Source organism: Pelophylax lessonae, assembly GCF_965119305.1.
Source record: "Pelophylax lessonae genome assembly, chromosome: 1".
Lineage (NCBI taxonomy): Eukaryota > Metazoa > Chordata > Amphibia > Anura > Ranidae > Pelophylax > Pelophylax lessonae.
The window spans coordinates 675,800,868-675,825,068 of record NC_138768.1 but is presented as its reverse complement, the minus strand read 5'-3'; the positions used below and the strand labels follow the sequence as shown (position 1 = coordinate 675,825,068).

The following is a 24,201-nucleotide window of genomic DNA, read 5'->3' as shown; positions in this document are numbered from 1 at the left end:
TGGTATATTCTAGCAATGAATACAAAACTTCCTCTGATTGGCTGAGTCAGAGAGGTGGGATGATGTCACCTCTGACTCCAACTAGTGGAAGTTTTTTTATTCATTGCTAAAATACAATGCTATCTCTGAAAGGCTGAATACTGCTGTGATAGACTGTAATGTGTTATATGTATGAGACTGGAAGTCTTGGCTCAAACCCGAAACACAGCACGATATGCTGTATGTAGCTTCAACTACATATAGTTTATACTGCACATACAGTGGCCTCACATGTAAGTGAGGGACATAGATCGTTTGGGCCACCTTGGCCCCAAACAAAGATCTGGGACAATTTTTGAAAGGAACGACGGACAGGGACAAAGAACCACCTTATCCCTGTGAACCACCACGTAAGGTGAACGACAAGACAACGTCGCCAGCTCAGACACCATGCCTGCACAAGTAATAGCCACCAAAAAAAAAGAGGACCACAGAGAAAAGGGGAGGAAGCTGCATGGGAAGGAGGGTGTAAGATTCTGGTACCTTTGGTACCCTTATTTACCATTTTCCTTTCAAAACATTGCGTCCCACCTTTCTAGTTAGGTGGAATGCATACACCTTTAAGACGGATGACGTCATCGCTGAGCGCCGCTGAGCGGCTATTTCAATCGCCAGCATTCTCTCTCACGTTGTTCGTTCAATGTGTGTCTACATGCTCACAAGCCTTGTCTTGCTGTCGGAACCTCCAGCTATTCGCCTTTACCTGGAACAGACCGGAACCTCGCATCTGATCCCGTATCTCGCTACCGGATCACTCCCTCACTATTGGACCCCTCTACTTACTAAACCTTACTAGTGATAAGTACCCCACAGGGGAATCCTCCATAACTAACTTACACTATCATCTTCTGTACATTAAGGACTGTTACTATCTATGCATACTAATTCTACCATCTGCACTGTTACATAGATTGCTAGCTCTTGAGTCTACTACCATCTATCCTTGCACTGGGTTAGTCTATCCTGTCTATGTCATCTGCTGTCCTTACCACCTGTTACCATACATGATTACTAACCTATCTGCATTCTACCTATTACCATCTACTACTCTCCTGAACATTACTATCAAGTGCTTACCATTACTGTCACTGCTCACACCTGTCCCTTCAGCACATCACCTCCATACTATCATATACATCCTATCACTCCAGGAACATCTTATTGAGTGTGTGTATATCTGTATGCTGAAGCAGACAGGCCCACAGTGATGAGTCTGGAGAGTTGGATCTGGTATTCCAACACATCTCTACATGACTACTGAGTGGAGATTCTGCAGCTGCAAATCCAGCTTACAATAAAAACGCAGGAGCGTTACAGATTGAACGAACCTTAAAAAAAAAATGGATTCAGCAGAATTACCCACTCAAGTGACACAATTAACACAACAAGTAAATGCATTAATACTTGCTCTTACTGAAGTAAAAGAAGACAATCAGACTCTGAAACAGCAGGTAACCCGTCTTTCCCAGCTTACTGCTGCTCAGCCCCCAGAACCCAAAATAAACCCTTCTCTAGTGTTTACCGGTGATCGGAAAAAATTTTGTGAATTCAAAAACGCATGTCAATTGTTTTTTTTGCTAAAACCGCGTACTTACCCTACTGATCAAATTAAAGTCTGTACCGTCATTTCATACTTAACGGGTGATCCACGGGCCTGGGCAGACTCTCTCTTTGAGAAAAATGATCAGCTTCTCAACTCCTATCCTTTATTCCTAGCGGAACTCGCTAGTTTATATGATGACCCCTTTAGGCAGAGTACTGCTGATATCCAATTAAGGGCTTTAAAACAAGGAAGGAGACCTGTAGAAGACTTTGTAGCAGAGTTCAAAAGATGGACCCTTGATTCAGGGTGGAATGATACATCTCTGCGAACTCAGTTCCGACTCGGGTTGTCAGAAGCCGTTAAAGACGAGCTCGCCCGAGCGGATTTACCTGGCACTTTGGATGCCTTAATACAACTCAGTATCAACATTGACAGGCGACTGCGAGAAAGAAAGGCTGAAAAAATGGGAATGCCATTGTCTAGTCCTTCTCGGATTTCGGCCGTTGACCCTACTCCTATGGAGGTAGGAACCATACGCTCACCTTTATCAACTACTGAACGAGCCAGGAGAAGATCCAGTAATCTCTGCATGTACTGCGCATCCCCGGATCATTCGATAAGCGTCTGTCCCCTTGTCCGCAAAAAAGAGGGTGAGTGTTCACATGTCTTGCTAGGGGGATTAACGACTTCCTTTTCTAAACCTTATCTTTTTGTTCATTTAACATTACAGTGGGACCAGACTAGGATTACTACCAAGGCTATGATCGACACAGGATCTTGTGGAAACTATATCGATACACGTTTTGTTACCTTAAATAAAATACCTATTATTTCAAAACCTAAACCTGTTTCTGTTAGTTTCATTAACGGTATCCTGCTATCTTCTGGTCCAATCACCAATCAGACACAAGCACTCCTTGTCACTGCTAACGAGTCTCATATGGAGACCACCTCCTTTGATATACTATCTTCACCCCATTTTCCCATTATTTTGGGACTCCCCTGGTTACACACACATCAACCAATCATAGATTGGAAAAGACGGACTTTAACTTTCCCTTCTCATTATTGTGAGATTACGTGTAACCTCCCATCTTATGGAAAGATCCTGTCTGTGTTGTCAGACGAGATTGCACCACTATGCTATCAGGATCTGTCCGAAGTATTCCTTGAGAAAAATGCTCAAGTGTTGCCTCCCCATAGGGATTATGATTGCACTATCGATCTACTCCCTAACAGCAAATTGCCTTTCGGTCATGTTTATCCTCTTTCACAGGATGAACTCTCTCATCTCAAGGAATACTTGGATGAGAATTTGACAAAAGGGTTCATCAGACCCTCTACTTCTTCCACAGCTGCAGGACTTTTCTTTGTCCGCAATAAGGATTTAAGTCTTAGGCCTATTATCGATTATAGGCAATTAAATACCATTACAATAAAGGATCGCTATCCTTTACCGCTCATCCCTGAACTCATTGAACAAGTGCGTGGGGCTACCTACTTCTCTAAATTGGACCTAAAAGGGGCATACAACCTAATCCGAATCCGTGACGGAGATGAGTGGAAAACAGCATTCAGAACCAGATACGGATTATTCGAATATCTTGTGATGCCATTCGGGTTATGTAATGCTCCCGCAGCTTTTCAAAGGTTCATAAACGACATCTTTAGAGACTTACTTGATGTCTGTGTTGTGGTATATCTGGACGATATACTTATCTATTCTCGATCTCTGACTGAACATATAAAACATGTAAGACTTGTGTTATCCAGATTACTCGCACACAATCTATACGTGAAATTAAAAAAATGCCTATTCCATAAAGAAGAAATATTATTCTTAGGATACATCATATCCAAAACCGGAATCAAGATGGATATGAGCAAGATATCCTGTATTCTGGATTGGCCTATACCAACAACTCGTAAGGCATTACAGCGATTCCTTGGATTTTCAAACTTCTATAGGAAGTTCATCAAGAACTTCTCTGCTATTGTGAGACCTCTCACACAACTTACAAGTATAAAGAAACCATTCAAATGGTCAGAAGAAGCAAATGGAGCTTTCCGCTTGTTAAAATCAAGCTTTACTTCTGCTCCCATACTACGCCATCCAGACCCATCCCTCCAATATATTCTGGAGGTAGATGCGTCAAATATGGCAGTAGGAGCAGTTCTCTCCCAACGACCAACAAATACTTCACCACTCCACCCAGTTGCTTTCTTCTCAAAATCACTAAGCAGCCCAGAGGTGAATTACCCAGTGGGTGAAAAGGAGTTGCTTGCCATAAAACTGGCACTGGAGAATTGGCAACATCTACTTGAAGGTACCCAATTACCAATACTCATATACAGATCAAAAAAACCTTCAATACCTCCAGACTAACAAGACTCTTTCCCACCGGCAGGTACGATGGTCATTATTCTTCCTAAGATTCAACTTTCTAGTGACCTACACGCCTGCAGACAAAAATAAAAAAGCGGATGCACTATCACGATTAACCGAAGATAACTGCGCCGAAATCCCTTCTATTCCTATAATACCCTATGAACGTATTATTGGAGTTGTTCGTTCCCTGAAGGAAGAGATTTTGCACAGTATAAGATTGGATTCACCTCCACCACAACTAAGTACTGATGCAGAAGGCTTCCTCTATTACCACGACAAACTCTACATACCCCCTACTATGCGCACCAAGATCTTGGAATTATCACATGATGTGCCCATGGCAGGACATATGGGTATGACGAAAACCCTTAATTTGCTTACCAGGCAGTTTTGGTGGCCTGATATGAAGACGTCTGTACAAAAATTTGTTTCTTCATGTGACATCTGTGCAAGGTCCAAAATTGACACTACAAAACCATCTGGGCTACTCTGCAGTCTACCAATACCCCAGGTCCCATGGGAAGTTGTGTCCTTAGACTTTATAGTAGAACTACCACCTTCCAAAGGATTTAATACCATTCTAGTGTCAGTGGACCATCTGACAAAGATGGCACATTTCATTGCTATTCGCAGACTACCTTCATCTAAACAAACAGCGGAACTACTAATGAAACATGTGTTCAAGTTACATGGAATTCCAAAGACTCTTTTATCCGACCGTGATTCACAGTTTATCTCCAAATTTTGGCAAGCTCTATGTCAAATACTACGGATTGAGCGAAAGCTCACTTCTCCCTACCACCCTCAGACCAACGGACAGACTGAAAGAGTCAACCAGTGTATAGAACAATATCTGCGTTGCTACACATCATACCTACAGGATGATTGGGTGGACCTCCTCCCTCTGGCGGAATTTGCTTATAACAACGCAACCCACAGTACTACTAAGCAAAGTCCGTTCTACTTGAACTATGGGTTTCATCCCACACTTCTTCCACCACGCATTCTACCATCAAGTAACCCAGTATCCTCGGATTATCTTACCCAAATAAAAGACTCTCTGGGTTTACTTAATACCACCATCACACACGCTCATAGTCAACAAAAAAGGTACTACGACCTTCGTAGAAGACCTTCTCCGCAATATGCTACTGGGGACTTCGTTTGGCTATCGACAAAAAATTTAAGATTAAAGATCCCTAGCAAAAAGCTTGGACCTTTATTTCTGGGACCCTTCCCAATTAAGAAACTCATTGGAAAAGCTGCAGTGCAACTCACCTTACCGGCAGATCTCAAAATACATCCCATCTTTCATGTGTCGCTACTGAAGCCACATGTTCCTAATCAAGGAATAAGGCCTACCATCTTGCCTCCACCTCCAGTACAAGTTGAAGGCGGAGAAGAATATGAGATTTTGGATTCTCGTATCCACAGAGGAAGACTCCAATATCTCATAAGATGGAAGAACTATGGACCCCAAGACGACACCTGGTTGGATACCTCTGATGTTCACGCACCTAGGCTTATACGAAGGTTTCACTCGAAATACCCGGAGAAACCAGTGCTATAGGCCTTCCGGAGCCGGCCTTAAGGGGGGGGTACTGTAAGATTCTGGTACCTTTGGTACCCTTATTTACCATTTTCCTTTCAAAACATTGCGTCCCACCTTTCTAGTTAGGTGGAACGCATACACCTTTAAGACGGATGACGTCATCGCTGAGCGCCGCTGAACGGCTATTTCAATCGCCAGCATTCTCTCTCACGTTGTTCGTTCAATGTGTGTCTACATGCTCACAAGCCTTGTCTTGCTGTCGGAACCTCCAGCTATTCGCCTTTACCTGGAACAGACCGGAACCTCACATCTGATCCCGTATCTCGCTACCGGATCACTCCCTCACTATTGGACCCCTCTACTTACTAAACCTTACTAGTGATAAGTACCCCACAGGGGAATCCTCCATAACTAACTTACACTATCATCTTCTGTACATTAAGGACTGTTACTATCTATGCATACTAATTCTACCATCTGCACTGTTACATAGATTGCTAGCTCTTGAGTCTACTACCATCTATCCTTGCACTGGGTTAGTCTATCCTGTCTATGTCATCTGCTGTCCTTACCACCTGTTACCATACATGATTACTAACCTATCTGCATTCTACCTATTACCATCTACTACTCTCCTGAACATTACTATCAAGTGCTTACCATTACTGTCACTGCTCACACCTGTCCCTTCAGCACATCACCTCCATACTATCATATACATCCTATCACTCCAGGAACATCTTATTGAGTGTGTGTATATCTGTATGCTGAAGCAGACAGGCCCACAGTGATGAGTCTGGAGAGTTGGATCTGGTATTCCAACACATCTCTACATGACTACTGAGTGGAGATTCTGCAGCTGCAAATCCAGCTTACAATAAAAACACAGGAGCGTTACAGAGGGGAATCCGGGGGTCTGACTGTCCATTGGAGGGGCCCAAGTACATCCCAAAAACCTCCAGGGTTAGAGGGGGGAAAGCTACTTACCATTCCAGGAACAGGGTGGGCACCGCTCCAGACACACCACTGCTCCATAGGGGAGGCTGTTAGCCAGGAGGAACGCTGTGACTCAGGCCGAGGCCAGGTCATATGCTCCCTCACGAGATGTTTAACTAGCAGGCCAGCGCCAGTCCAGTGGGGCTATGTTGCGGCCGACCTAGCGCAGAGCTGAGGTCTGCGCACACTCGCTATCCAGTTTGTCGCCCAGTCCAGCAGTTGATAGTAGATTCTCACAGGAACAAAATAATTAAGACAGGAAAAAAAAAACGGAATTTTTGTAAAATCTTACCGTAAAATTCCTTTCTCTGAGTCCTCTGACAGTCGCCGACCCTCATATAGTCTTCACCAATGGGTATTGACCTCTTACTCATAGGAGCAAGCTAGGCATAAGACTTGTTAAAAAACAAAACAATTTGCATAGACATACCTGTAGGGGGCTGTCCCACTGGTCCAATACCCCCTGCTATCAGCATTCCCAACTCAGTTTGGTAGCAAGCAGTATATAGTCCAAAAAACAAAACAAAAGAGGGGCGGGGGCGGCGACTGTCAGAGGTAAGATTTTACAAAAATTCAGTTTTCTCTTACGTCCTCTGACAGTCGCCGCCCCTCATATAGTCTTCACCAATGGGATGTCTCAAAGCAGTGTAGACATGAGGGGTGGGAAGCGCAACCGTCACAAAGGCAACGCAGCACCCAGGTCAGAGAAGGAACCTTATCTGAACCAGAAAGGTAAAAACTCTGGGTAACGAGAAAGCCCAACAGGAGCAACAAACCCAGAAAAGCAAATCAAACAAAGGGGGAAACAACCCCAACAGACAGGGACAGGTATACGCCACACACAAGATGGCGCCCGAAGGGCGCGATACACTACACAGAAAATGGCTGCTGAAGTGCCCTCAGTGAAGCCAGAGCAGCCGCCCATACCCAAAATGGCGGTCCCGCGGTATTTCACCGCTGCGGTCCGCCCATACATGCCTGTACCCCAGTAAAAAACACAAAAAACAGTGCCACAGGGGTTAGGGACCCCAACAATCCCCCACAGAGCGTCCTGGACGCGATAGTGCCCCACAGGGACCAGGAGGAATGCGAGCCCCAGACACACAGACATGAGGGGAGAGCACAGACACCAGCATACTGTCATCCCCAGACAGAGGCCTCACACAGAATGTACTCACCGTTCCAAGATGGCGTGGGCGCCTCTCTGCGACGGGAAGCCTCCCACCCCACGCGGTGGGGGTGCCGTCAGCCAAACAGGACTCTAGCAACACACGGAAACCGCAGTTGAGACATCCTAGCGAGGTGGAAACCTCGCGGGCTTTTGTCCCTGAGTACAGGGACAGGTCGTTTGCGAGGCCAGGGCGTACGCATAGCCTGCTAAACGCTCAATGGCGGGCTGGGATTCCATAAGGTTCTCTGTCCTGGGACACCAGGACAACCAGTCCGATTCCCAGCTCCGCAAACGCTGTAGTCTTCCCAAGATCCGACTAACTAAGCGCAGGAAACAAATAAAAAGCTAATAGTCTAAAGAAAACACTTGTACATAAAATAAAAGTAATAAAACAGAAGAAAGGCTGAGACTGTAGCCCCAGCACAGGGATAGCCTATCATACTCCTAACTAGGCAGAAGACAAACTGAGTTGGCAATGCTGATAGCAGGGGGGTATTGGACCAGTGGGACAGCCCCCTACAGGTGTGTCTATGCAAATTGTTTTGGTTTTTAACAAGTCTTTTGCCTAGCTTGCTCCTATGGATAAGAGGTCAATACCCATTGGTGAAGACTATATGAGGGGCGGCGACTGTCAGAGGACGTAAGAGAAAATCCATTTAAAAGTAAAAAATTACCAGGACAAGAGATCCCAACAAGGAACTAGGTCCTTACTCCTTACTAGACAAAAGAAAACTGAATGCCTATAGCTGAGAGTGGGAGTAAACCCCCTTGGACTGCCCCATAGGCGTGGTCAAGTTTTTTTACTGCCTAGTGTCCTACTCCTGTAGGGGGCAGTATAACCCAACTGTCAAGAAGATAAGGAGCTGTGTCCGTTAATGAACGAAAGACAAAGATGATTTTACACCATGAAAATAGATACCAAATATGTCACCCTTTAAAATTGTGCACGCCTGTTCAATAGCGACACCAAACGACGTACATTTTACCATCACTTTAATTTCTGTAGGAATGTGACAAGTACTCTTTATGCAGAGATCTGGCATATATAAGACCCCAAATTTCTCCTCTGCCCCTTAAAGGCATTCAAAACACCAAGATGTTTTTGAATGCTTTTGTTTTTTTTTTAAAAATGGCGCAGTTGACACCTTCTAGCAAACAGCTGATCCTGGCTTTGTTCAGCTGTCCGTGGAAGGGGGGCATCGCCTCCTACTGCTTGTAATAGCAATAAAGCAGCTAGTTAACCACTCTAAATGCTATTACATGGGAGTCGACAGCTGGCTCTACCTGCAGCTGCAGGCATCATCCCGGTGTAACCACTGAAAGTCCAGTGACGTACGGGTACATACAGTTTTCTATTAAAAGATGACAACACTAAGCAGGAATGCACACCCTGGTCGGTTCTCTAGCTGTGCGAGGAACTCAGCCTGTTCAGACTTGCCCTGACATGCCTCCTCTCCACAGCCATTCACTGGGAAGCTTAGTGTGCTGCTGCATCTCCTCCCCCCAGTTCTTATGCAGCTGAGAACAGAGGGAATGTGATTACCAAAAAAAAAAAAAGAGAAAAAAGGTATTTACTGTATAACGTTTTCTTTTTGATCTATACAGAAAATGTTTTGCCTTTCATTTCTATTTTAAACTGAATGAGTTGTTTTACAAGGCAATTATTTACAATCACTTTAGGCCCCATGCACACGGGGCGTTAGAAAAAAACGTGCGTCAGAGCTAGTTCTGACGCCGGAAAAAGCAGCTGTAAAAACGTGCTTTCAGTAGCTTTTTCCATTTGCGTTATTGCACGTTTTGCCACGTTGCTTTTAGCAGCGTTTTTTTCTGCCTCCATTCAAAATCAATGGTTCCCTATGGGAGCCTATTGATTTGAATGGAAGTCGCACCGCAAGTCGGATCAGGATGATCCGACTTAGGGCACGACTTGCGCTGTGAGAATCTTGAGGGGGGACTCCATGCCAAAATGGGGAAAAAAACGACGTGGGGTTCCCCCCAGGTTCCAAACCAGGCCCTTCAGGTCTGGTATGGAATTTGAGGGTAGCCCCACGCCAAAAAAACGGCGTGGGATCCCCCCCAAAATCCATACCAGACTCTTATCCGAGCATGCAGCCCGGCAGGCCAGGAAAGGGGAGGGGACGAGCGAGCGAGCGGCCCCACCCCCCCTGGACCACACCAGGCCACATGCCCTCAACATGGGATGGGGGGGCGTGGGTGCTTTGGGGCAGGGGGAGCTCTGCACCCCCCATCCCAAAGCACCTTGCCCCCATGTTGATGAGGACAAGGGCCTCATCCCCACAACCCTGGCCGGTGGTTGTGGGGGTCTGCGGGCAGGGGGCTCATCGGAATCTGGAAGCCTCCTTTAACAAGGGGGCCCCCCAGATCCCGGACCCCCTCCCTATGTGAATGGGTATGGGGTACATTGTACCCCTACCCATTCACCCCATAAAAGGCAGTGTATGTGAATTACGTTATCGGGAGGCCCCGCCCCCTTATGTCACAGATGACGTAGTCTGTGACATACAGGGGCGGGGCCTCCCGATGATGTCATCGGGCGGCCACGCCCCTAATGGCTATATAATAAGCTGCAGAGACCGGCATAATCACCGGAGACGTCGTCGGAGGAGGACCGGAGGAAGAAGAAGAGCCGAGGGCAAAAGAGAAGAAGAGCGGACAGCAGAAGAGCGGACTGCAAAAGAGCAGAAAACCGGAGAGGGAGAAGACCTTAGCAAGAGAAGCCCGGATGAAGATTTTTAATAAAATTTCCAAAACGTCTCCTGTCGTTATTTACATACACTGCCTTTTATGTAGTGAATGAGTAGGGGTACAGTGTACCCCATACCCATTCACATAGGGAGGGGGTCCGGGATATGGGGGGCCCCTTGTTAAAGGGGGCTTCCAGATTCCGATGAGCCCCCTGCCTGCAGACCCCAACAACCACCGGCCAGGGTTGTGGGGATGAGGCCCTTGTCCTCATCAACATGGGGCAAGGTGCTTTGAGGTGGGGGGTGCAGAGCCCCCACTACCCCAAAGCACCAACACCCCCCCATGTTGAGGGCATGTGGCCTGGTGTGGTCCAGAGGGGGTGGGGCCGCTCGCTCATCCCCTCCCCTTTCCTGGCCTGCATGCTCGGATAAGGGTCTGGTATGGATTTGGGGGGGGACCCCACGCAGTTTTTTCGGCATGGGGCTACCCTCAAATTCCATACCAGACCCGAAGGGCCTGGTTTGGAACCTGGGGGGACCCCCACGCCGTTTTTTCCCATTTTGGCGTTGAGTTCCCCCTCAAGATTCTCACAGCGCAAGTTGCGCCTTCCATTCAAATCAATAGGCTCCCATAGGGAACCATTGATTTTGAATGGAGGCAGAAAAAACGTATAACGTGGCTTAACGCACGTTAAGCCACGTTATAGCAACGTTATTCAGCCTTTAGCAGCGTCAGACGTTTTTACAGCTGTAACGCTGGTCCTCAGAAAGCGCAGGCCGTGGGTTCTTCTTGCAGCTTAAAAACGCCTAGGCCACTTACAGCTCAAAAACGTCTGTGTGTGCATGAGGCCATAGAATAACATGGAGGTGCGTTTTTAGGCTGCAAAAAGAAAACGCCTGACGCTACTTACAGCGGCGTTAAAAACGTCCCGTGTGCATGGGGCCTTAAGTTTGCCTATCAAACAGGGATTCTTTAGCACACTGTAAAGTGACAAAACAAACAGTAAACAATAAGATTTTTGTACTTACCATGAAATCCTTTTCTTTGAGGTTTAACCACTTAAGCCCAGGAGGATTTGGCTGATCAAAGACCAGACCCCTTTTTTCAACTTGGCACTGTGTGACTTTAACTGACAATTGTGCGGTCATGCAATGCTGTACTAAACTAAATTTATGTCCTTTTTTTCCCCACAAACAGAGCTTTCTTTTGGTGGTGTTTGATCACCTCTGCGCTTTTTATTTTTTTGCGATTTTTTGAGAAAAAAAATACATTTTCAACTTTGTCTTTTAAAAAATATCCAATATACTCAATTTATGTCATATATTTTGGCCAAAATGTGTTAGCTACATGTCTTTGACAAAAAAAATCTCAATGAGCGTATTTTTATTGGTTTGCGCAAAAGTTATAGCGTCTACAAACTATGGTGTAAATACTGGAATTTACGTAGCTTTAATTTCTGACTGCCTAACTCATTTCATGAAGTGCTAAAATGTCAGGGCAGTACAAACCCCCACCCAAATTACCACTTTTTGGAAAGTAGACATCCTAAGGAATGTCCTGAGAGGCATGTTGAGCTCATTGGATATTTCATTTTTTTGTCACGCAAAGTTGTCATTGAAATGATATATTGCTCACACATGCCATGGGTATATGTGTAATTACACCCCAAAATATATTCTGCTGCTTCTCCATAGTACAGGGATACCACATATGTGAGACTTTTTGGGAGCCTAGCTGTGTACGGGACCCCGTAAAACCAATCCCCACCATCAGAATTTCAAAGGGCGTACATTTTTCATTGCATTTTCTCACTACCTATAACGGTTTAGGAGGCACTGAAATATCAAGATATCACAAAACCACAATCCATGGAATATTTTATATTTTGCCACAAGTTTTGGGAAAATTACAATTTTTTTTTTAACACAAAGTTGTCACTAAAAGATACATTTCTCACACATGACATAGGTATATGTGGAATGACAACCCAAAATACATTCTGCCGCTTCTTCTGAGTATGGGGATACCCCATGTGTGAGACTTTTTGGGAGCCTAGCTGTGTACGGGACCCCGAAAATCAATTACCATCTTCAAGTTTTCTAATGGCGTAAATTTTAGATTTTACACCTCACTACCCATCACAGTTTCGGAGGCCCTGAAATTTCAAGATAGCACAAAACCCCCCCAAATTACCCCATTTTGGAAAGTAGATAGCCCAAGCTATTTGCTGAGAGGCATGGTGAGTCCATGGAATATTTTATATTTTGCCACAAGTTTGGGGAAAATTACATTTTGGTTTTTTTTTAACACAAAGTTGTCACTAAAAGATAAATTGCTCACACATGCCATAGGTATAAGTGGAATGACACCCCAAAATACATTCTGCTGTTTCCCCTGAGTACAGGGATACCACATGTGTGAGACTTTTTGGGAGCCTAGCTGTGTACAGGACCCCGAAATCCAATCAACACTCTCAGGTTTTCTAATGGCGTAAATTGTGCATTTCACCTCCGCACTACCTGTCACAGTTTCGGAGGCCCTAAAATTCCAAGATAGCACAACCCCCCCCCCAAATGACCCCATTTTGGAAAGTAGACACCCCAAGCTATTTGCTAAGAGGCATGGTGAGTCCATGGAATATTTTATATTTTGCCACAAGTTCCGGGAAATATATCATTTTTTTTTTTTTTGTTTTTTTACACAAAGTTGTCACTAAATGATATATTGCTCACAGATGCCATGTGTATATGTGAAATGACACCCTATAATACATTCTGCTGCTTCTCCTGAGTACAGGGATACCCCATGTATGAGACTTTTTTGCAGTCTAGCCGAGTACAGGACCCCGAAAACCAATCCCCACTTTCAGGCTTTCCAAGGGCGTAAATTATTGATTTCACTCCTGACTACCTATCACAGTTTCGGAGGCCATGAAATGCCAAGACAGCACAACCCCCCCCCCCCCCCTTTTCGGAAAGTAGACACCCTAAGCTATTTGCAGAGAGGCATGTTGAGTGTTTTGCAGATCTCACTTTTTGTCACAAAGTTTTGGAAATTGAAGAAAGAGGGGAAAAATATAATTTAGTGACAACTTTCTGTAAAAAAAAAAAAAATGTCATCTTCCCGAAACTTAGGGCAAAATATAAAATACTCCATGGACTCAATATGCCTCTCAGCAAATAGTTTTGGGTGTCTACTTTTCAAAAGGGGTCATTTGGGGGGTGTTTGAACTGTCCCGGCATTTTATGCTTAATCTTAGCCACACATCACCCACTCTTCTAACCACTTGAAAACCAAGCCTTTTCTGTGACTTTGTTTACATGAAAAATTATTTTTTTTTACTAGAAAATTACTTTGAACCCCCAAACATTATATATTTCTTTAAAGCAGAGGCCCTATAGAACAAAATGGTGAATGTTGCAAATTTTTTCGTCATACGGTATTTGCGCACAGATTTTACAAACGCAATTTCTGCGAAAAATAAATATATTTTTTAAATTTAATGCACAAATACACTATATAATTCTAAATGGTTTGGTAAAATTTAAAAAATGATCTTATGCCGAGTACATAGATACCAACCATGACATGCTTTAAAAATTGTGCACGCCTGTGCAGCGGCAACAAACTACGTACTTTTTTTAAAAGCCTTTAAAAGTCTTTACAGGTTACCACTTTAGACTTACAGAGGAGGTCTACTGCAAGAATTACTGCCCTCGACCTGGCGTTCGCGGCGATACATCACATGCATGCTGCAATTGCGGTTTACAAATGACACTAGACAAACGCTTGCATGCGCCTTTGCGCGAAAGCACGGGGGGGACAGGGGGGCTAGATTTTCTTTTTTTATTTATTTTGCTTTTTTATGTTATTTTGACACCTTTCCTTTCATTCTTTTTTTTTTAATAATTTTTATTGTTATCACAGTGAATTTAAATATCTCCTATGATAGCAATGATAGCAATCTGTAGTGACAGGTACTCTTTTTTTAAAAGATTGGGGTCTTTTAAACTCTAGATCTCTCCTCTGACCTTAATGCATCTGACCACACCAAAATTGGTGTGATAAAATACTTTCCCAATTTCCCAATGGCGCTGTTTATTTCTGGCGAAACAGAAGTCATGAAATGCTCGTAGCTTCCGGTATCTTAGGCCATAGAGATGATTGGAGCCATTCTCATCTCCAATCAGCTCTATGGTTAGATAATTGAACCACCGTCTGCACTCTTGGGTTTACCGGTGGGACAGGAGAGCCCGAGAAAAACCACGGAAGGTGGGGGGAAGGGGGGAGTCCCCTCCCTCTGCATGTAAAAGCAGTCTAGCGGCCAATTATCTGCTAGGATTGCTTTTACATGTAAGCCGACCGCTGGCTGTAAAAAATGATACCAAGGTGATGCCCAAATCTGCAGGCATCATCCTAGTATAACCACTCAAAGTCCAGCAACTTACCAGTACATTGCTGGTTCTTGTTTGGCATATAGTGTAGGTTTATTTTTTTTTTCATGCAGCCTGTGGGCTGAACGAAAAAAAAGAGAACCTAACAGAAATCCCCTCAGGAATATTGTGTATTATTACACACCATTAACCGCCCAACAACCAAACCCACTGATTTAATGGTGGGTATACATGACAATATTCCACGTATACCGAAAGGAATTTTAACTGCAGTGGTGAAATCAGCCTACCACAGCTGCTGCCATCAGAGGTATCCATATATGCTGAGCGCAAACGCTGTTTGTGTCAGAATATATGAAATCAGTGTGGCAGCCGACGGGTACCTGCAAGAGAAACAGGTTAACAAAAGAATGGAAAACAAACAAAGTACAGTAAAAATACAGTAGGAAGAGTAGAAGAACATAAGAAATGAATGACACGACAACTGTTTTTGTTTTTTTATTTTATATTTTTTTTTAACACTTTTTTTTTGTGAACTGCAATTTTCCAGCTTGGGTCTCTCAAACTGTCGATAGCCATCGAACATCTTTCGAGACCCTGTGTTTGTGTGCCCTACACTGTGTTGTGCTGTACCCTACACTAAAACTCCACTAGTGTATGGTAGCGACGGAAACAGTCCCCGATGCAGAGACCAGGTTGGTCAGGACAGTCGGGACAATAATAACGGGTGTCACGCTTAAATCCGCGCCTGCTACAGACACGACATCTTCTTTGGGGGCTTCTTTAGGTAGGGGTACTCGGGAGGACTTGTGGAAAGTGCCTCTCATGCAGCCGGCTCACTGCATCTGGAAGAGGAAGTTGGGAACACCTCCTGGGTACAGGTAGGCATTGATGATCTCTTCCTGGAATTCTCGGAAGGATCCGGTTCGTCCTGACGCCCTGTATAGGACAAAGGCGTTCAGCATAGCCAATTGGAATAAATAAACAGACACTTTTTTGTACCAGCGTCTGAACTGTCGTGTCTGGGTGAATGGAGGACAGAACGAAAACATCCCGTGTATCCCTCCACTTCACTGCAAGCAATTTGTCCGTTTTCAAGCAGGCTCTCTCCCCCCGACTAAGACGGGAATTTACAAGCGGTTGGGGGAAGCCCCGGCGATTAGGTCGCACGGTGCCACATGCGCCAAATTGTAATTCAAGAAGGTGACTAAATAGTGACACACCTGTGTAAAAGTTGTCCACGTACAAATGGTACCCCTTTCCGGATAAGGGTGACACCAAGTCCCAAACTATCTTGCTGCTGCTCCCTATGTAGTCTGGGCAGTTGGGGGGCTCCACAGAGCTATCTTTTCCCTCATAGACCCAGAAACTAACTGTATAGCCTGTGGCCCTGTCACAGAGCTTGTACAGTTTGACCCCGTATCTGGCACGCTTGCTGGGGAGGTACTGTTTCATAGCAAGGCGGCCAGTAAATTTAATCAGGGACTCGTCAATGCAGACTTGTTCGGGGGTAAACAAGGCTGCAAACCGCTGATTGAAGTGGTCTATGAGGGGCCGAATTTTGTGGAACCGATCATATTCAGGGTCTCCCCGAGGACGACAGATTTCATTGTCGTTGAAATGCATAAATCGCAGAATTTGCTCGTATCTCGTCCTGGACATGGAGGCAGAGTACACGCGCATATGGTGAAATGGGCTAGTGGACCAATATAGCCACAATTCACTCTTTTTGGTTATGCCCATGTTGAGGGAAAGGCCCAGAAAGATTTTAAAATCTTTTAAAATCAACATTTGGGTTGGCGGCGATGAATTGTTGTGCGTATAAATTAAATTCATCCACGATAGATCCAAAAAGATCTTCCGTGAAGAACAGCTCAAAAAAATTCAGGGGCGTAAAACCAGCTGTCTCCACGTGGCGCTGTAGTATCAGTGGGTTGCCAATTGGGATATGCCAGCGCATCAGGGAGGGCACTATGGGCTCTACGGGCCTGTCTTCGAATACGCGGTGGCTGCGGGCCACTACTCGTGCTAGCCACCGCACCAGCTTCAGCTGCACTTATGGGACTCGCCACGTCACCAAGTGTTACTGCAGTGCTGGTTGTACTAGGTTCCGGGTGTACTAGGCCGCTGGCGCTTGCCAGGCCACCAGAAGGATGAGCGGCACTAGTACCGACACTCTGCTCCATACGAGCACCCTGCGATTCCTGCATTTCAACAACTCCAGAATGGGGTCGGGTACGCCTGGGTCTGACAAGGACCCATCTGTCGTCAGAGCTATCTGTCAGGGAGCCGCTGCTGTCATCAGGTTCGTATACTGACCCTGATTCTGGGGGAGCGATTCTTCCCCATCGCTCTCATCTGACACGGTCAGTATCCTGCAGGCCTCTTCACTACTGTACCAACGTTTGGACATTTTAGTAACTAAATTTACCAGTACAGTATGTGAGAGATTAGCTCGGTGGCGGGTGTGGATGACCCCTTGGGGGGGTGCGTTTACACAGGGAGATAGCCGAGAAGTGGTTGCAAACAACGGTTTGGTTTATTCTTGCAATTCTCTTCACACAAGTGCAAGCTTCAAAAACAGCATAATTCAAAATAAACATAAATAAAATAAATCCTTGCCACTGTAGGCGGCTACCTTCTCACATACAGGAACCTACCTACGGAGTCTGTCTCCAACCTACTGTTGGGCAAACTTTGCTGATCCTACAGCAGACACTCAATAGTCCATGTTTTTTCTTCACACAACAAATGTCCATTGAACATGTCCCTTTTCCTCTTCACATTGAACATGTCCCTTTGCTTGTCTCTTCACATAGCAAACAGTTCATTTATTTCTTCCACATAGAAATAGTTCAAGACCTGACCTTGAGTAGTCTTCACACTTTTTACCCTCCTCAGCGCACATCGCTTCAGGAGGTCTTCCCCCATGCTCACACAGCGTCGGGAGGCAGCAATCCTTAGACTTCCTTTGGACAAATTATAGAGGCCTTAACTTCCTCATTCCGAACAGCTAAAGGCCTTTCAACTTCCTTAAGCCACCCTGGCTACCTTTTCAGCCGACACCCTATAGTGATTGGTGAATTTTCTAAACCAGGTGGAAATGTATCTCCTGTCTGTGACTACATCCACAGATTTACCTGACTTCCTGTCACAAGTAGTGTGACTCACAGGTAATAAAAGCACCTGGTTGTCAAGGACTATTTGAACCACTACCAAAAAAACTGCTAATGCTAGCAGGGATCAGGCCTGACTCTGCTAACACAGCGGTTTTGTTTGTTGTGTTTTTATAAGTGACAGTAATCTATTGATTACTACACTTGCCTGGGTGGGGTGGGCTGGGCGGAGGGGTTAAACGCAGCTGCTGGCAGGAATCAGTGCTGATCATGCAAACACCGCGTTTTGGGAACCCTAAACTATGGGGACGCTAGTATAGTTCTGATCAGATCAGATATTGATCTGTTCAAACACCATACTAGTAATGGAAGTGTGTGTGTGTGTGTGTATGTGGTAATCAAGAGGTTATTTCTAACTATGCGCCGGGGATCTGCGCTACTTTAGACTGACGCTAACACTAGCTAATGTCACCTGTGTCACTAATAATAGTGATCAGAAAAAAAAACTGTACACTATAAAAGTGACACTGTGACAGGGCAATGAAGGGGTTAACTGGGGGTGATCAGGGGGTTAAATCTTTATTGGGGGGGTGGCGGGACCCTAAACCTCCTTGGAACAGAAACAAACTCGCTAGCGCTAACTCAAGTCACAATCACACTAATACAAAATACAGTAAAACACTATATTATTTATTTCAGGTACTTATATACAGTAGTGCTGTCAATTTACGCAGCGCTTTACATCAAGTCACAATCACACTAATACAAAATACAGTAAAACACTATATTACTTGTTTATTAGTGTGCAATGTGACAGGGGGGAAGGGGTTAACTAGTGGAGATCAGGGGGGGATCAGGGGGTTAAATATTTATTGGGGGGGTGGCGGGTATCCTAAGTATAAAAGGAACGGCCGCAAGCGCTAAACCTGGTCACAAGTCACACTTATACGGGTATATAGAAAATGCTATATACTGTATACAGTGTGTGTTGTAACAGGGGGTGTAGGGGTGATCAGGGGGTTAGATCTTTATTGGGGGGACCCTAAACCTCCTTGGGACAGAAACTAACTCACTAGCGCTAACTCAAGTCACAATCACACTAATACAAAATACAGTAAAACACTATATTACTTGTTTATTAGTGTGCAATGTGACAGGGGGGAAGGGGTTAACTAGTGGAGATCAGGGGGGGATCAGGGGGTTAAATATTTATTGGGGGGGTGGCGGGTATCCTAAGGATAAAGGGAACGACCGCAAGCGTTAAACCTGGTCACAAGTCACACTTATACGGGTATATAGGAAAATGCTATATACTGTATACAGTGTGTGTTGTGACAGGGGATGAAGGGACCATTCCCCTTGATCCAACACCTGACTGCCTGCCAATTCTCCACACCCGGAATGTGGACTGTGGAAAGAGCCGGAACATTGGCTTCTGCCCAAATCAGAATCTAGGCCACCTCCTTAGTCTCAGAGCACTCTTGGTGCCACCTTGATGATTGATGTAAGCCACGGTCATGGCATTGTCTGACTGAATCCGAACCGGAGAGCCGCGTAGCCGACTCGTCCAGTGAAGCAGGCAGAGCTTGATTGCTTCTCAGCTCCAGAATATTAATCGGCACGGAAGACTCCTCCAGCGCCCAAGTCCCCTGGGCACAGATCTTTCCCAGCACTTCACCCCAGCCTGATAGGCTGACGTTTGTGGTGACCACCATCCAAAACACCGGCAGGAAGGACTTGCCCAGGCTCAGGACAGGAGACTGGAGCCACCAAGAAAGAGCCGCCTTTGTAAGATGGCTCAAGCGAATCTTCTGGTCCACCGACTGAGGATCTCTGTTCCATTTCACCAAGGGTATTGAGTGAGACTGAGCAAACGGGACTGGGTCGAAGGTCAAAACCATCAGACCCAGGGCCCGCATGCAAGCCCGCAAGGAGGACTAATCAGTCTCCATCAGCAACCTGATTGCTTTTTGAAGCTTCTGAAGTTTGTCCAAGGGAAGAAAGACCCTTGCCAGAGAAAAGTTGAGAGTCAGTCCCAGATTAGTGACCCGAACTGAAGGTGTCAGAGCAGATTTTTTTAAATTGATCGTCCACCCGAATTCCTGAAGGGTCTGAATCGTGATAGAGACGTTGCCCAGCAGATCTGAGTGGGAAACTGCTTGCAACAGGAGATCGCCCAGATATCCCACAATTGAGATACCTCACTAAGGTAACAAGGCCAGCACTGGGCCAGGATCTTGGTAAATACTCTGGGAGCCGAGGCGAGACCAAAGGGTAACATCAAAAATTGAAAGTGCTCCTCTGCCACCGCAAAGCGGAGGAATCGCTGGTGTCCCTCGAAAATAGGGACGTGGAGATACGCATCTTTGAGATCGATAGAGGCCAGAAAATCCCCTAGATTCAATGATGCCACCACTGACCGAATAAACTCCATTCCAAACGTTTGCACCCACACAAAGCGGTTCAGAGCCTTGAGGTCCAGAATTGGGCACACCTTGCCCTTTTTACGGGGCACCATGAACAGGTTTGAATAGAAACCTTAAGAGCGTTCCTCTTGAGGAACCGGCACAATCACCCCTTGAGCTAGGAGATCTCGCACAGCCTCCCACAGATCCTTCAAACGCTCTGGAGACAGGTGAAGATTTGACTGAAAATACCTGTCCCCTGGCCAGGACCAGAATTCAATCTTGTACCCGGAACATATCAGTTTGCGAACCCAATCGTTCTGAATGAAGGAAGTCCAGTGTCCCCGAAAGAAGCGCAGACGTTCCCCCACCCCTGAGATGGGTGAGGGCGCCCCTTCATGCTGAGGAGGACTTGTCAGTAGCACCTGACTGATTGGCCTTTGGCTTGCCACAATGCTTTTTAGCCCCTCCAGAAGCTCTGAACGGCTTACCTTTTTCTTGCCCCCAGGAGGCACGAAAAAAACACTTGTGAGCAGAAAAAGAAGGACCCCGTTTAGTACAGGGAGTCTTACCCTTGGAGGATTGAGGAAGAAGAGTACTCTTCCCACCAGTGAAGCCCTTGATCAACTCATCCAATGAGTCACCAAACAAACCCTCACCCAGAAAGGGGAGGTCAGCTAGAGCCTTCTTGGAAGCTTGGTCATCCGACCAGCTCTTCAGCCATACCATGCATCTCAAGGCAATGCCCACGGCCGAAACCCTGGCCACCAGGGGAGCCGCATCCATAGATTTATCAAACAGGAACACCAGAGCCTGGATCACCTGGTCCAACAGTTCCAGGTGTTCTAGAGGAACAGTCTCGGGTCCAAAGACTCCCCTAATCCACTCCGTCACCGTCTGTGAGACTAAAACAGACACAAACACCGGTTTCAAAAGGGAACCCGCCAACACGTGAAGATGGCAGGAAAGTGATTCCACCCGCCTGTCCACTGGGTCCGTAAAGATGGGGGAATCTTACACAGGCACAAAGGTAAATTTGTTTAATCTGGAGACAGGGTGGTCCACTTTAGGTGGCACCGTCCAACGTTTGGAGACCTTTTCAGCAAAATGATAACTGCGTTTAAAGCGTTTTGGCACAACTAACATGTGCTTAACGCGCCACCATTGGTCATTCGCAATATCGTGAAGAGTGTCGGGACAAGGGAAAAACTTGCCAGCTTTCTGAGACTTCTGGGAGCCAAAAGCCATCCACGTCCCTGCCGGCGTGGGCTCATCAGTCAATCTTAAAGTGTTCCGTACTGAAACAATCAGGGCTTCCACTAATGCACATTCCCACGCTGCGGCTGAAGAGGACAGGTCCTCTTCACCATCTGACTGCGAGGACAGCGACCCCTCAGGAAGGGGAGCATCGGGGCAACCTCATCAACCTCTGAAACAGAGGACACCTCCATGGACAGAGAAGGCAGCAGCCGTTTTCGTCTATCAACCTTTTTCATGACTAAATCCACTTTTGTCGCAAGGCTTTCCAGAGCTTCTGAAATCACAACCAGCGACCGCAATCTGTACTGTCCGGGAGTCGCACAAAGTGGGTCTAAGGGTGAAATCACAGTTTGGGACTCCATATTGCCAGTTGCAAAAAACTGAGTACTATCGCTTTAAGAAGCGCCGATCGCGGGTCCCACCACTCTGCAGAGATCCCCTTTTAAATAAACTAACAGCAGAGCGTGCAGGGATATGTCCGCAGGGACCCCAGACTACCACCTCAGATAAAGCATCCTCCTGATTGTTCCAGCAGCATGCAGAAAGAGACAGGAATTGACCTAGGCCAGCAGCAGGAAACAGAGCACAGGAAGTGATCTCGCCTGAGTGAAAAGTCAAGCTGCTCAGTGCAGCACAAAGGCTACACAAACATGGTTGCCCATACAGTTACAATAGGAAGCTCAGGGAAAATGGCTGCCCTATACAAGTCTTTGGGGAAAAACTACATTGCCCACACTTAAGATGGTGGCACCCACGGCGAGCCATACAGCCAGGGATTGAAGGCCTCAGGATCCACAACAGAAACCAGCAAGCCCAAGGTACCATGCCGCCCCCCCCCCCAAGCGCCCCAGACATATAGCCCCCCTTAATGACAGGGAAGGGGGGGGTAGGACACACAGACCGGGCACTGGGCAGGCCAGGGGGATCTTTCAGGAGGTACAAATCCTATTATCCCCAGGAGAGGGCCCATTCCCCAAAGGCCAGCAGGGGCAAGGGGGGCACATTTACTCACCATACCATGGACCAGGTGGGCTCCGCAACAGGGCAGACTGCCTCCCACCTGAAGTGGGGGTGCTGCCAGCCAAGCGGTACACTGCGACTCAGGGAGTTCCAGGTCGCCGAATCCCGGCAAGGCATCCGCTCGCAGGCTCATCCCCATCCAGGAAAGGGGCACCGTCATGGCTAGGCCGAGCATGGGACTATAACCTGCTCATGCTCGTAGGCCAGGCTGGGGGACAATACAGCATCGTTGCTTGTAGATCACCAGGAAATGCTTCCCTGAACACTAGCTAGCAAGTGAGTAAAGAGAAATAAAAGAAAATATTCTGAAAAGAATACAAAACTGAGCCGGATGTTCCAGCAGGAAACCTATGTCCTACTCCTTCTCTAGGCAGAAACAAGCTGATGTGCTGGGCTGTGTCTGTGAGGGTTATGTCTGGAGGGACAGCCCCGTGGGCGTGTATATGTAAAAACTTTGTACTAACGTACTGCCTAGACAACTCCTGAAGGTGGCAGCATAACCCACACAGCTCATGAAGACGAGGCTGCATCTGTCAATGGACGATAGAGAAAGAAGGGTGGTAAACAGGGCCTTGGGACATAAGACCTGGACAATCTGGGTGGGCCCATGGAAAATCTGCCAGGAGTCTGACCAGGACAAAGTACCCCATCCACCTGGGCCACCCCTGTACGATGAGTATCATGGGTTTAACTGACCCTATAGATTCCACACTACAAAGGCTAGAGGATTTCACTATTGCCTTTTATCAGGAAAAACATCAGAGTTGACTCATTCAAACAGCAGTGAGAAGATGCAGTACAGTAAGTGCTATAGATTGAGGCAGGTATAGAAGGATATGCTTTGGTAATTTTTCATTTCAGAAGTTTACAACCATTTCTTTCAGCCAACAATGGGTTTACCTGTAGAAACGACCCAAGCAGTTCTATAGGTGCCCAATTACTTTAATGGAGCACAAAAGGAGGCGGTGCAATCTCAATAAAAACTACCTGTCACTGCCCAGCTATCACAAGGGATGTTGTTTATTAAAATACATTTTAACCACTTAATGACCAGCCACGTAGACCTACGTCGGCTGACTTTATGTGGTTGTACCAGGGTGATGCCTCTAGCTAGAGTCATCACCTCGGTACCGTTTTTTAGAGCTGGCGGTCGGCTTTCCGGCGGTAATGACCGATGCGGCTCGGGAGCCGCTCGATCGTTACCCCAGCGAGCGGGAAGGGATGCCCCCCTCTGGCCACCTTCTGCAGCTCTGCCTGGGTCTCCCGTCCCTTCAGGAGACCCGAGCAACTAGCCGGCGCTTCCGCCGGCTGGATGGAGTCCCGATCAAAGCCGGATGCAGCTTCAATTGGGTCTCCGATGAGATAGCCCAAAGGCGGCGTCCTTGACGTCACATCCGGGTTACTCGGCTGCTAAAGGCGCCGGATTTAAAAAGTAAATGTATTCAAAAATGCAGTTTTCGGCGTTTTGAATACATTTAAGTGTAATGGAGGGGTCTAGGGTCTTTTAGACCCCGATCCCTCCAAAAAGAGTACCTGTCACTGCCTATTGCTGTCACAAGGGATGTTTACATTGCTTGTGACAGCAATAAAAGTGATCAGATTTTTTTTTT

The 24,201-nt window shown here is 46.3% G+C and overlaps 1 protein-coding gene across 1 annotated transcript in view; it reads right to left on the bottom strand.

Moving 5' to 3' along the window:
* RBM46 (RNA binding motif protein 46) overlaps window positions 1–24,201 on the bottom strand; it is a gene marked incomplete at its 3' end in the record, with an annotated part of 114,657 nt that overhangs the window by 39,576 nt on the left and 50,880 nt on the right. The gene's annotated exons all lie outside the window — the stretch shown is intronic.